Below are 13,384 nucleotides of genomic sequence, written 5' to 3' on the forward strand. Positions count from 1 at the left end.
GGAGAGAGAGGCAAACAAATTTATAGTGGTTCGGCTTCAACTCGGCCTACGTCCACTCCTCAAGCTTCACTTGAGATTTTCCACTATCTTCTAGCTTCACAGGGGGTGCTAGCAACCTCTTTACAAATGGAGCAATCCTCCACGGATTTTACACAGACTTCACAAGCCCAAACTCTTTCAAATCTTAGGTGATTCACAATCACTCTCAAGATTTCAAGAACACAGTGTTTGCAACACTTTACAAGATGAAATGGTATTTTTGCTTTCAAAGAAAGCTTACAATAAACATGTCCCAAAGATAGATATATAAAATGAAGCTTCGATTTTTGTACAAATCTCACACAGGAAAGATGGGCTTAAAGCTATAAGGCTCAGTGTATAATTTCAGAGAAAATATGTGAGTGATTATAGATCAAAGAATATTTTCAAGTTTTTTGTAACTTGTTTATATTAGAGGCTTTGGTATATATAATAAAAATTATAGCCGTTTATAGCCGTTGTATTCATTTGAATTTATAGCCGTTTATAGCCGTTTATGGCCGTTGTAGTCATTTGAATTTATAGTCGTTTATAGCCAATGTACTTCCAACATTATCAATTTGAATATCTTCCACTCCATCATTACAAATTTAAATATCTTCCACTTGAACCTTTTGAACCTTTTGGCCTTTGAACCTTTATAGCCGTTTATAGCCGTTGTACTTCCATCGTTACTAATTTGAATATCTTCCACTTGAACCTTTTAAACCTTTTGAACCTTTTGGCCTTTGAACCTTTATAGCTGTTTATAGCCGTTGTACTTCCATCGTTACTAATTTGAATATCTTCCACTTGAACATTTTAAACATTTTGGCCTGCTGCTGTGCTAGGCTGTTTAAACCTTTATTTTGGGTTGTTTGAACTCCTGGTTTAATCAAATATTAAATACATTCTAACAACATTTAGGATAAAGGTTTAGGTGAGAAATAATGGGACAAAATAAATTTTGATTCTATTTTTCTCTTTCAAATAAATCATCAAAATAAATTTTGATTAAAATATAATTAAATAAATCATCAAAATAAATTTTGGATTCTATTTTTCTCTTTCAAATAAATTAAAACATAATTAAATAAATCATCAAAATAAATAAGTCTAACATCTCTGAAGTTTGTATCCCATTAGTATGATTTAGATGAATTTTATCTAGCCTATAACTTATGAGCCTTGACTAATTGAGATCAATTTTCTCTGAAATTTCAATTTATGTTGCTTCTTTAATTACCACTATTTATTTCTGCCCTTATAATGAATTTTCTTTGGAATCCAAATTTCTCTAACCACAATTATAGTAACATTAACTTATATGCTCTGATTGAGTTTCTCTGATATCTAAATTATGTTGCTTATTTCATAATTTTCTCTGACCCATAAATTATGTCTCCTTATGTGTAATTTTCTCTGGCCCATACAATTTTCTCTGAAATTTGTTTCCCATTAGTATGATTTAGATGAATTTTATCTGCCTTATTTGAATTTTTCTCTCAGTGAATTTTTAACATTTCTCTAATAAAATAGTCTCCTGTTACAAATAGATAACAATGAGCTAGTTAAAAACTCATCAGAGGAGTTTTATCTTGGTAAAGAGAAGAAGAAAGAATCAAAAAAGTCATTAGTCAAATTCAATGAGACATTAGAAGATTCATCTGAAGAAGAATGAGGGAATGAAGAAGGAGAAAGCAACACAGAAGAACAAGAAGCAAGCAATGGAGAAGAAGATCGAGCAAGCAGTGCAGAAGCAGAAGCTAAAGATGAAAATGAAAAAGTAGAAGACCAAGAAGAAAATGAACAGAAATAAGAAAAAGACAATGAAAAAGAAGATAAAGGCACTAAATCTAAAGAGAAAGAAGAAAACAATGAGGAAAAGGATAAAGAAGAACATAGTGAGTCGATGGACCAACATCATGATAGCATTTGTGGCTCAACAATGCATCAGCCTCAAGAATCTGAGGAATCAAAGGATGCTCAAACTGCTAATGTACATCAAAGACTAAAGGCACTTTCTAAATCCAAAATAGAAGAAGAGAAAAATTAGAATGAATTCTTTGCAGAAAACGACATTGCAATAAGAACCTTGACATCAAATAACTTTGAACTTCAAGAAAGAGACAACACAAACCAAATGAAACTAAAGATGTTGGAGGTTTAAAAAAAAGATGATACAAAAACAATTGAGGTATTCAATTTCAGAGCTTGAAATTGAAAATGCTAGATTGCATGAACAAATTCAAGAACTATCAATCCAACTAGCAACACAACCTTACCAAAACACCAACACAAGTTCAACCCCAAGGTTAGTGAAAATCTTGAGTCACAAAAAGTTATGTTCTTGTGTCAACATAACTCAGAGAAATTTTTATTTATTACTATTTTATCTATCAATGGTAATTTTCTCTGGAAGTTAAATTTCTCTGACCACATTAGTTTGGCTAGTTTGACTTCTGCTGCTTATTTCATTTTCTCTGTCTATTTGCTTATTTGATTTTTGGGATTTATTTAATTTTCACTGTGTATAGTTGGAATAGAAGTGGAACAATAACCAACAATTCAGCAAGAACAAGTGGCCCACAAATAACAACCAAAACAAAAGACAAAAGTCTATGGTAACTGAAAAATATTGAATCAAATAAATTTATATATTGAAATATGATCTGTTACTTTAGAGAAATTTAACTTTTATTGATATTTTCACTGTCTACAGGGAAAAAAGATCCTACATCAATGATAAAGAACTTAAAAGCAACAGAAATGAAAGAAAAGCAAGATCTAGACTTTCAATATCCCAAAGTTATGAAGGTGACTAAAGGTTCAAAGCAAGCTGCAAAGCAAATAAAGCAAACCAGCAAAGACAAAGAAGTACTTGATTCTGATGAGTATGTCTTGCCTCAACCAACAAGGGTCAGAAAATCTTGAGTTTTTTCACAAAATGTACCAGTTGCGAAATTGGTAAAAGAACATGTCAAAGATGTCTTGCAGCACATATCAAATGTGTCTGGACTAGAGTAAGTACAACAAAGAAAATAGAAAATGACAAACAACAATTTACTAACTTATATTGCATTAACAACTGTTAAATCACTTCTTTATCATCTTGAAGGGCTTTAATCTGGACAAGTGAGTTGAATCTAATTACTTTTGAAGATATCGGAAACCTAATAAAGGAAAAAGAAATTGCCAACAATGTAAATCTTTCATCAAATTTCTCTGTAATGTTCCATCAGCTTTTATAAACCAATGTTACAATTATAAATGATATTTTTTAGGTCATTGATAGTTATGGAGAGATCCTATATGCTGACCAAAAGAGAAAGGGATAACAACAAATTTCATTTTTTTTCACATGCATGAGCTTGGTATGTTATTACTCTTTTATTTGATTTTCTCTAGAATTTATTTACTACTTTCTCTTGTTAAGATACTTCTTGAAACCAGTTGTGTCACTAGTCTAATTTTCTCTGGCTAGTTATGTGCATTTAAAATTTTTCTGTGTATATTTCTGAAATTCCTATCATTTCAACTTTCTTATAACTATTTTTTTGATTTTTTCTAACCACAAAATTTCATCAAGATGATGGAAAATCAAACTTTCTGAGTCTCGTTATTTGACAAGTATCTTGAAACAGCATAGAGGAACTGCAGGTTCCTCCATTTCCCAATAAATATTGGGGGCAATGAGAAGTCAACAGAAGAAAATCACTAAACCTTGCTAGTCTTGGACAAACAAGACAATTTATGGAGGTACTATAACTCACTAAGGTCAAAGAGGGATGATGCACAAGACAAATATATCAAAGATATAAAACAATTAGTAACGAGTGCAAATTTCTCTGATCCATGATAATGTTTATGTGATGATAATTTTCATAGAATCCCATTAATTTGTGTGTAAATTTCTTTGTTATTTAATTTTTATTTTATTTTTTTTTGCAGTAAGATTACGTGGAGAATTTTTTGAAAGCTTGCTTTGAAAGAGAGGCACAATTACAACCCTTGTTCAAATTGATAGACTCACAAAACACAAATTATGACTTTGAATATGTCAACAATGCTCCATAACCAGACAGTGATTCCTAAGTTTCATACAACATCTATAAATAAGATAATCTAATTTGAATGTTTCTTAAAACTAACTATATCTATAATTTGTATGCAGTGTGGATTGTGACCTCTTTGTATGCTATATAATGAGACAATATAGCAACTATGAACCTATCAGTTCGAAATTGTCGACACAAGACGTAAGGTTGATGAGGGCAGAAATCATAGAGAGATTTGCAATCGAAATTGGCCGGTCATGGACAGAACCAATTCAAATACTACCAGAAGAAGAACCAAAAGTATAATAGTGAATGCACACTAGTGAAAGGAAGACAATACACACAATGTAATTAGGAATAACCATTCAATTTGTTTTTTCATACATTGAAGAAATGATGATGTTTGACATATATGTATATATCTTTTTTTGACTGATGTAAATTTCATAGCTATCAATGGTTAAATATATATATTTTTATAATGCATGCTAGGTGGTGATTGTCAACACAATCCACACAGAGAAAATTGTCTGCAAAAATTTCTTTAGTATGAAGTTACCAGAATTTCACAGAGAAATTTAACTCGTATCGTACCAAGATGGTGCCTATATGATCATGTAATCTATAATGCAATGTGTTAGAATAAAACAATCATCAAATTCAAAAAACACAATGCACATAGTAATTTTCTCTACTATTGGTAAATTTTTCTGGATGAATTTGACCTCACAAAACACAATGCACAGAGAATTTTCTCTGCTAGTGGCAAATTTCTTTGGATGAATTTGATTAGTATTATAAACACACTGCCTATACTATGTTTCAACAAACACAATGCACACTATAATTTTCTTTGCTACTGACAAATTTCTCTGGATGAATTTGACCTCACAAAACACAATGTACATTTCAACAAACATAATGCACATAGTAAATTTTTCTACTGTTGGCAAACTTTTCTAGATGAATTTGACTGGCATTATAAAGGCACTCCCAAAAGTATGTTTTTAAAAACACAATACAAAAAGTAATTTTCACTGCTATTGAAAAATTTCTCTGGATGAATTTGATTGGTATTATATACACACTGTCTAAAAAGTACATCTCACAAAACAAAATACACAAAGTAATTCTCAAATGTATTATTCAATCAATAAAATGTATTATCCTCAACTATTTAATAAAGGTTTCTTACATGCCCTCTTATTATGGCGACTAATACTCTCACATCGACTACACTTTATCACCCTTTTAAACTCTCCAGTATAAGCATTTATGTTTTTCTTTGGCCTATCAGATAGTCCCTTACTCAATAGAGGTAAAATCATAGCATCATCAATGCTACACACAGGTTTTTCAACAGTTAGAACTGGGCCAATCGAAAACGAGTATGTTTGACGATATATATCAGCATGAAAAAATGGTTCAACAAATGAATTCAAATTCTTTTCACTCCTAAAAATTGCAACAACAGCATGTTGACATGGATACCTATTTATTTTCCATTTTCAACATGAACAAGTTCTCAACCCAAGATCAACCATAACCAAAGGAAAACAATACACTTCAAACACATTATCGAATGATAAACTCACATTCCATGTCCTCCCATCCATGAAAGCCTTCTCCAACACACTATCCATACTGTTACCTAAAAGACAACCTAAGAGAGGAGGTGAATTAGATTTTTACAATTAAAAATTAATAATACCCTAATAAAAATTATGACTAGCACAATAGATAAATATAGTTAATGAAATAAAAATAATTAAAATAAGTGTTCTAACAACTATGTCAGTTAATGATTTTAGCGCAATGAAAATGTGAAATATAGCTACAGCAATTTAAATAAAATAAAGAGATAAGGGAGAGAGAGGCAACTCAATGATAAGTGGTTCGGCTTCAACTCGGCCTACGTCCACTCCTCAAGCTTCACTTGACATTTTTCACTATGCTCTAGCTTCATAGGGATGTTAGCAACCTCTTTACAAATGGAGCAATCCTCCACAAATTTTACACAGACTTTCTAAGTCAAGAACATTGAGTGTACTACACTCTTACAAGGTTGAAAAGAAGGTGTTTTTGCTTTCACAGAAAGCCACAAGAATTATCTCTCAAAGATAGATATAAAAATAAAGCTCTGGTTTTTCTATAAACCTCACACAGGAAAGATGGGCTTAAAGTTATACGTCTTAGTGTATAATTTCTGAAAGAGAATGTAAACAAAAATTGAAGAACACTCCTCAGAGAATTTTTCAGAGAATAGATGTGAGTGATTATAGATCAAAGAATATTTTCTGGTTTTTGTAACTTGTTTACATTAGAGGTTTTGATATATATAATGAAACTTTATAGCCGTTGTATTCATTTCAATTTATAGCTGTTTATAGCTGTTGTATTCATTTGAATTTATAGTCGTTTATAGCCGTTATACTCCATCATTACTAATTTGAATATCTTCCACTTGAACCTTTTGAACTGCTGCTGTGTTGGGCTGTTTGAACCTCTGTTTTGGGCTATTTGAACTCTTGATTTAATCAAATATTAAATACATTCTAACAGCATTTAGGATAAAGGTTTAGGTGAAAAATAATGGGACAAAATAAATTTTGATTCTATTTTTCTTTTTCAAATAAATTATCAAAATAAATTTTGATTCTATTTTTCTCTTCCAAATAAATTAAAAATATAATTAAATAAATCATCAAAATAAATAAGTCTAACACATACGATGACAAAGAACTTTATTCCATTTGCTAGAGAGCAGCCTCCTATCAAACCTCATATTCATGATTTGCAACCGTATCATGCCCACCAATTTGTTATTGGCAAGTGCCGAGCTTCTCGTATCAATGAATTGAATGACTCAGCAACATTTGAATACATTTCACCATAACGTTTCCCCTCAAGATATGCATCACTCCAATTTTCATATAGTAAACTTCTCAATAAAACACTCACAATGTCTCCTCCCTCACTTTTTAATTCATTTAACTTGAAATGGAATAATGCCTTTGTTGGCGCATATGCACATTCTGAAAACTTGGACACAATCGTCTTTTTAACCAAATTTGTGTTTCCACATGATAACTTATCCCTCAAATTTTTCTTTACATGTTCAAGACAAAATCCATGATAGCAATTAGGAAAAAACCTAGCAATTCCTTCCACAATACCACAATGTCGATCTGATATGAAACTTATCACCCTCTCCGATCCTAATACTTCACATAAATGTTCAAGGAACCAACACCAATTGTCTTTATTCTCAGCATCAACAACGGCAAAAGCTATAGGAAAAAAACCTACAAAACAAATAGGAACAAGCATATTAGATATACACATGCAAAGAAAATTAGAATAATAAACAACCAGAGAAATTTGACACTGCCAACATCCAAAGAAACTTCACACAGTGGCCAAATCCAGAGAAAATTCACATAGTGGCAACCTCCAGAGAAAATTCACTTAGTGACCAACTCCAGAAAAAATTCACTTAGTGACCAACTCCAGAGAAAATTCACACATTGGCAACATTCAGAGAAAATTCACTTAGTGACCAACTACCGAGAAAATTCACACAATGACAACATCCAGAGAAAATGCACTTAGTGACCAACTATAGATAAAATTCACACAATAACAACATCTAGAGAAAATTCACACACTGACCAAAATCTAGAGAAAATTCACACAATGGCTACCTCCAGAGAAAATTCAAAGTGTCAGAGAAAAATCACAAAACATAACCACAAAAATAGAAAATTCACTCAATTCCCACATGTATAGAAAATTCACATACTTAGAGAAAATTAGACATATTTACAATTACTTTCATTCTCATCTTTCCTGTCGCAGCAAGCATAACTCCTTTGTATCGTCCTTTAAAAAATGTTCCATTAAGAAACAACAATGACCGATAATATTTGAAACCAGCAATGCATGCATGACAAACGATAAACACTCTTTTGAAACGCTTGTTATCTTCAAAATCTAACTCAAAACGACTACCTGGGTTGTTCTTCAATGCCTCATCAAAATACCACCGTAATTGATCGAATAACAAACAAGAATCCCCATATGTACTACATTTTGCTTTTTTAACCCCCAACCAACCACAGTTATAATTGATTGAGACCCCATACTCGTCATTCATTTCTTTGACAACATTCACTAGACGAGTTAAAGGTTTTGCACTTACCTCTTCAAATATCAGCCTAGAAACTAAGCTGGAAGTCATCCTAGCATGTTTACCAGTACGAACCGCCACACCATACGCATGTTCATTGTTCAAAGTTCTTATGTAAAAGAACCCATTTGTTTTTTCAACCAAAGCATGTACACATCACGTACATCCCCTTTGTCACGACCCACTCCCCGTACCCAAGGGTTAAGCATCGTGATGGCCAGTAACTGAAACTACCTACGGCCAATTCTTGAACAAATTAATAAACGTGAGCGGAAGTAATATTTAAATAAGGGTACCAAAATAATCATTGGAACTTCTATTTTTATTACAAAATTATATTGACCAAAAATGCCAATATTTACATATAAAAATATCATAAAAGTGTTGTATGTGTCTATTCCGCAGTCCCCCCCATCTAAGACTTTCCAAAAGCTATTTCTGAATTGCATGTTTCCTGAAAATTGGTAAACAGCTATAAGCACATAGCAGAGTGAGAAATATTATACCAAGAATATAAGGGAGACGAAATAACCATGGATAGTTAGTTAGGTCAAACATTTACATAACTCAGTTTGGTAAATAAATCATTTAAGTGGTATAAACTGAAATACAGAAACTATGTAAATAAATGACCATAACCACGGTACAGAACAGAACAGAACAGATGTCACGGAAGTGATAGTCAATACAGAGATACGGATTCAAGAGGTGGCTCGTACGAACTCTAGAGGTGGCTTCCACAACAGTGTAGCACTTAGCTCTGTATAGCACTTTGCTCCGCACAGAATAGAGGTCAATGGATTCATAACAATACATAAGTACGGATTCAAGAGGTGACGCGTACGGATTATAGAGGTGGCTCCCACAATAGTGTAGCACTTGTCTTCTCACAGCCCCGCACAAAACAGAGGTCAATGGATCTATGACAAACAGAGGACCACAAAGTAGTCAAACAGAGGCCAATGGTTATTTAAGTCCCCCAAGGCATGGGACTCCCATGGTGGTACTTACAAAACACAATTGTTTATAAGATTACTGTCAAATATTCTTTAAAATATAAACAAACATATCCATGGGTTTCATTTTCACAAAAGGGGTTCAGAAATTAAACCACGTAACTGAAATAGTAATATAACTTATAATAATTTATAAAACATAACTTGTATAAAATACATATGGTAAGTCAAAACATACGTAAATATATTATAATGACTCAAGGTATAATATAACTCACCCTAATTTTAATATCTCACTCTTTCTTTCCACTACCAAAGACCCTTTCAGCTTATACTATTTTTTTCTTCCTTTTCGCTATGGGAAATGAATGAGATAAGTATAAAACTTGAGAGATTTAAACCCAAATCTTGTTGTGGACACATGGTGGCCAATGAGAGGGCTCGCCTTCCTATAAACGGGAGAAGATCAAGATCAGTGCAAGAGGAAAAGAAGGAAAGAAAGAAAGAAAGGAAGAAAATGAAGAAAGAAAGAGAGAAGGAAAGAAAAAATAGTAGAAGCTGAGAGGGTCTTTGATAGTGGAAATAAAGAGTGAGGTATTACAATTAAGATGAGTTATATTATACCTTGAGTCACCATAATATATTTTACGAATATTTTGAGTTACTATATTTATTTTATACAAGTTATGTTTTATAAACTATTATAAATTATATAAATATTTCAATTACGTGGTTTAATTTCTGAACCCTATTTGCTTAAAGTGAAACCCATGGATATGTTTGTTTATATTTTAAAGAATATTTGACTATAACCTTATAAGCAATTATGTTTTGTAAGTACCACCACGGGAGTCCCACGTCTTGGGGGACTTAAATAACTATTGACCTCTGTTTGACCACTTTGTGGTCCTCTGTTTGTCATGGATCCATTGACCTCTGTTTTGTACGGAGCAAAGTGTTGTGCGGAGATAAGTACTACACTATTGTGGGAGCCACCTCTATAGTCCGTACGAGCCACCTCTTGAATCTATATCTCTGTTCTAACTGTCACTCTTGTGACTTCTGTTCTGTTCTGTTCAGTATCGTGGTTATGGTGATTTATTTACATAATTTCTGTATTTCAGTTTCTGTCACTTAAATGATTTGTTTACCAATGATTTATTTACCAAACTGAGTATGTAAATGTTTTGGCTTAATTAACTATCCATGGTTATTTCGTGTCCCTTATACTCTTGGTATAATATTTCTCACTCTACCTTGTGCTTATAGCTGTTTACCAATTTTTAGAAACAGTGCAATTCAGAAATAGCTTTGGAAAGTCTTAGACGCGGGGCTAAGGAATAGACACACACAATATTTTTATGATATGTTTATATGTAAATATCGGCCTTCTGGCCAATACATTTTGTAATAAAAATAGAAACTCCAATGATTATTTTGGTACCCTTATTTAAATATTACTTCCGCTCGCGTTTATTTATTTGTTCAAGAATTAGCCGTAGGTAACTTCAGTTATTGGTCATCACGATGCTTAACCCTTGGGTACGGAGAGCGGGTCGTGAATATTAGTATAAATTTTACAGAATAATTAAAAATCTAGATTGTTACACCCTTGATTCGTTTTATGCACATTCTGCCGTAACTCTTAGCTTGTCATTTATAACATACGTAAATTGAAAACCAACCTCAATAGCATACTTGTATAAAATAGTACGGAACTCAACCACACCACTCTCAAATTTTTGTCTAACACTTGTAATATTATTTCACCAATCAGTTGACAACAACATATTTTCTTGGTGAGAACAAAACTTAGAGAGTGAATTCTTTTCAATATCCACGAGCCTATCACATTTACCATGCACAACATTTACCCAATTAGACCCTATTTCATCCTTTTGATCAGAAGTACTACACTTAATAACTGAAACATCAACTAACAATACCACGTACACAAATAACCCTCAACATATTCAGAAAATCAATATTATTTCTAACCATACAATTCGTATGGCCCACAATAGAATATGAAATACACATCGTCTCAGGTTTCAAATTCTCCTATGTTTTACACAAAATGCCAACCAATTCCTCAAAATTCAATTCCCATGAAACATTAATGACAATAGTAAATTCCATTCGCATGAAATATTAATTACAATAGTATCATTCCCATATTTGTACAGCAACAACACTGTACTGTCTATCTAAACTGAAAGAAAAAACAAGAAAAATAACTTGTTCAATATAAAAATACTTCACAAAAACAACATAAAAGTCCAGAGAAATTTTGTGACACCTTAATTGTTTAATTAATTTAATAAAAATAAAGAAATAAATGAATAAAATAAAATAAAATAAAATATTTGATTTTATAATTATACTCGCTAAAATGTAATCTTAAAATTAGGGGCATTATTATTACCAAAATAACAATATGATTAATATACATTTTTGGTACAAACCAAATATAACCATGCAATTAGTAAACATCTGTGGGCCAAAGTAAAATTAATGTCAATTAAAATGAGTTGTAAGCTAAAGAGGTTGGCTCATCCTTAAGCAAGGACGTGGCAATTGCTGAGATAAACAACATGGGAAACCTAAGGGTTAGACTCTATATACCATAGCTTGCATGAATCAGCAAGTTTGTATAAATCAGCACAATTAGCCAACTATAAAAGGGACTGGGCCTGTAGCAAATGAACCAAACTGATTGAGAAAAAGAAAAAAATAAAAACACCCGAAATAGTAAGAGAAAGAGGAACTCAAAGCAATAGGAAAAAAGAAATTAGTAAGGGTCAATATTAAGATGAGTTATATTATGCCTTGAGTAGTTATAAATGATTTTATTATTTTTATAAATTATCTTATGCAAATTATTTTTATTTTATTTTATTGATGATCAAGTTATTAATTTTATGAGCCCTGTTTGTTTAAATTTAAATCCCTGGATATGTTTGTTTAAATTTTGAAATTTATTTGACAATGAGCATGTAAGCGTTTATTTTTATAAATACCACCACGGAGGTCTCATGCCTTGGGGGACTTAAATAACCGCTGACCCTCTAATTAGTCACATTGTGACCCTCTGTCTGTCATGGATCTATTGACCCCTGTTCTATATTGTGGTTATGGTTATTTCGTTTATATGATTTTTGTAGTATATGTTTGCTAAAAATAATTTATTTGAATCAAACTATTCATCGTTTAGCCTAAATAATTATTCATGGTGATTTATATACCTTTATACTCTTTGTACAATATTCCTCATTTTACCATATGCTTATAGCTGTTAAAACCCTTACAGGTGAAGAAACTTAAATAAGAATGGTTTTACCCCCACTAATTAGGACCAGATTGAGATGAACACCATGTTTTCTTTTTTATTTACTTGTAATCACTATCTTACTTATGTTATAATAATTCTCATGCACACTTCAGACATTATGTACAGCATATATTTTTTATTTCATTTCGTTGCATTATTTAATTTAATTACATAAAATTAATCTTGGAAATTTTAGAAGTTAACTCATTGTGAATTTAGCCCTAGACATCGGGATGGGCCGCGACAAATTTCTAATAATTATAATTTTCTCTGGATTATAATAACAAGTTTATAATTTTCTCTGGACTCAAATAAAAGTTCAGAGACATTTACAAACTTATATTCACCTCCAAGATAACAAAACCAAAATCACAAAAAACTTAATAAATCCAGAAAGAATCACAGAGAAATTTAATGCTAACTATTAAACACAATCATAGACAAAAATCACACAGAAGATCTGTTATGAAATTATAAGCTTCTCTGTGATTTTCACTGGACTACAAGCTTACAATTTTTTCTATGTGATTGTGCAGTATTGCACTCGAATCAAAATCCAAAGAAATTTACAAACTTATATACATCTTCAAGAAAACAAAAAACATTGCATTGTCCATCTAAACTGAAAGAAAAAATACAAAAATTAACTTTTGCTCAGAAATGAAACATTCAATTGAATCCCCAATCCATATATCTAGTCTAAAGGACATTAAAAATAAAAAATAACAAACTTATAATAATATGTCCAAATAAAATTATGATTTTCTCTGAATTATAGTAACAAACTTATAATTTTCTCTGAACTACAAATAAAAGTTCAAAGAAATTTAAG

The sequence above is a fragment of the Camellia sinensis genome, chromosome 11 (assembly GCF_055761805.1).
Source record: "Camellia sinensis isolate YWXY chromosome 11, ASM5576180v1, whole genome shotgun sequence".
Classification (NCBI taxonomy): Eukaryota; Viridiplantae; Streptophyta; class Magnoliopsida; order Ericales; family Theaceae; genus Camellia; species Camellia sinensis.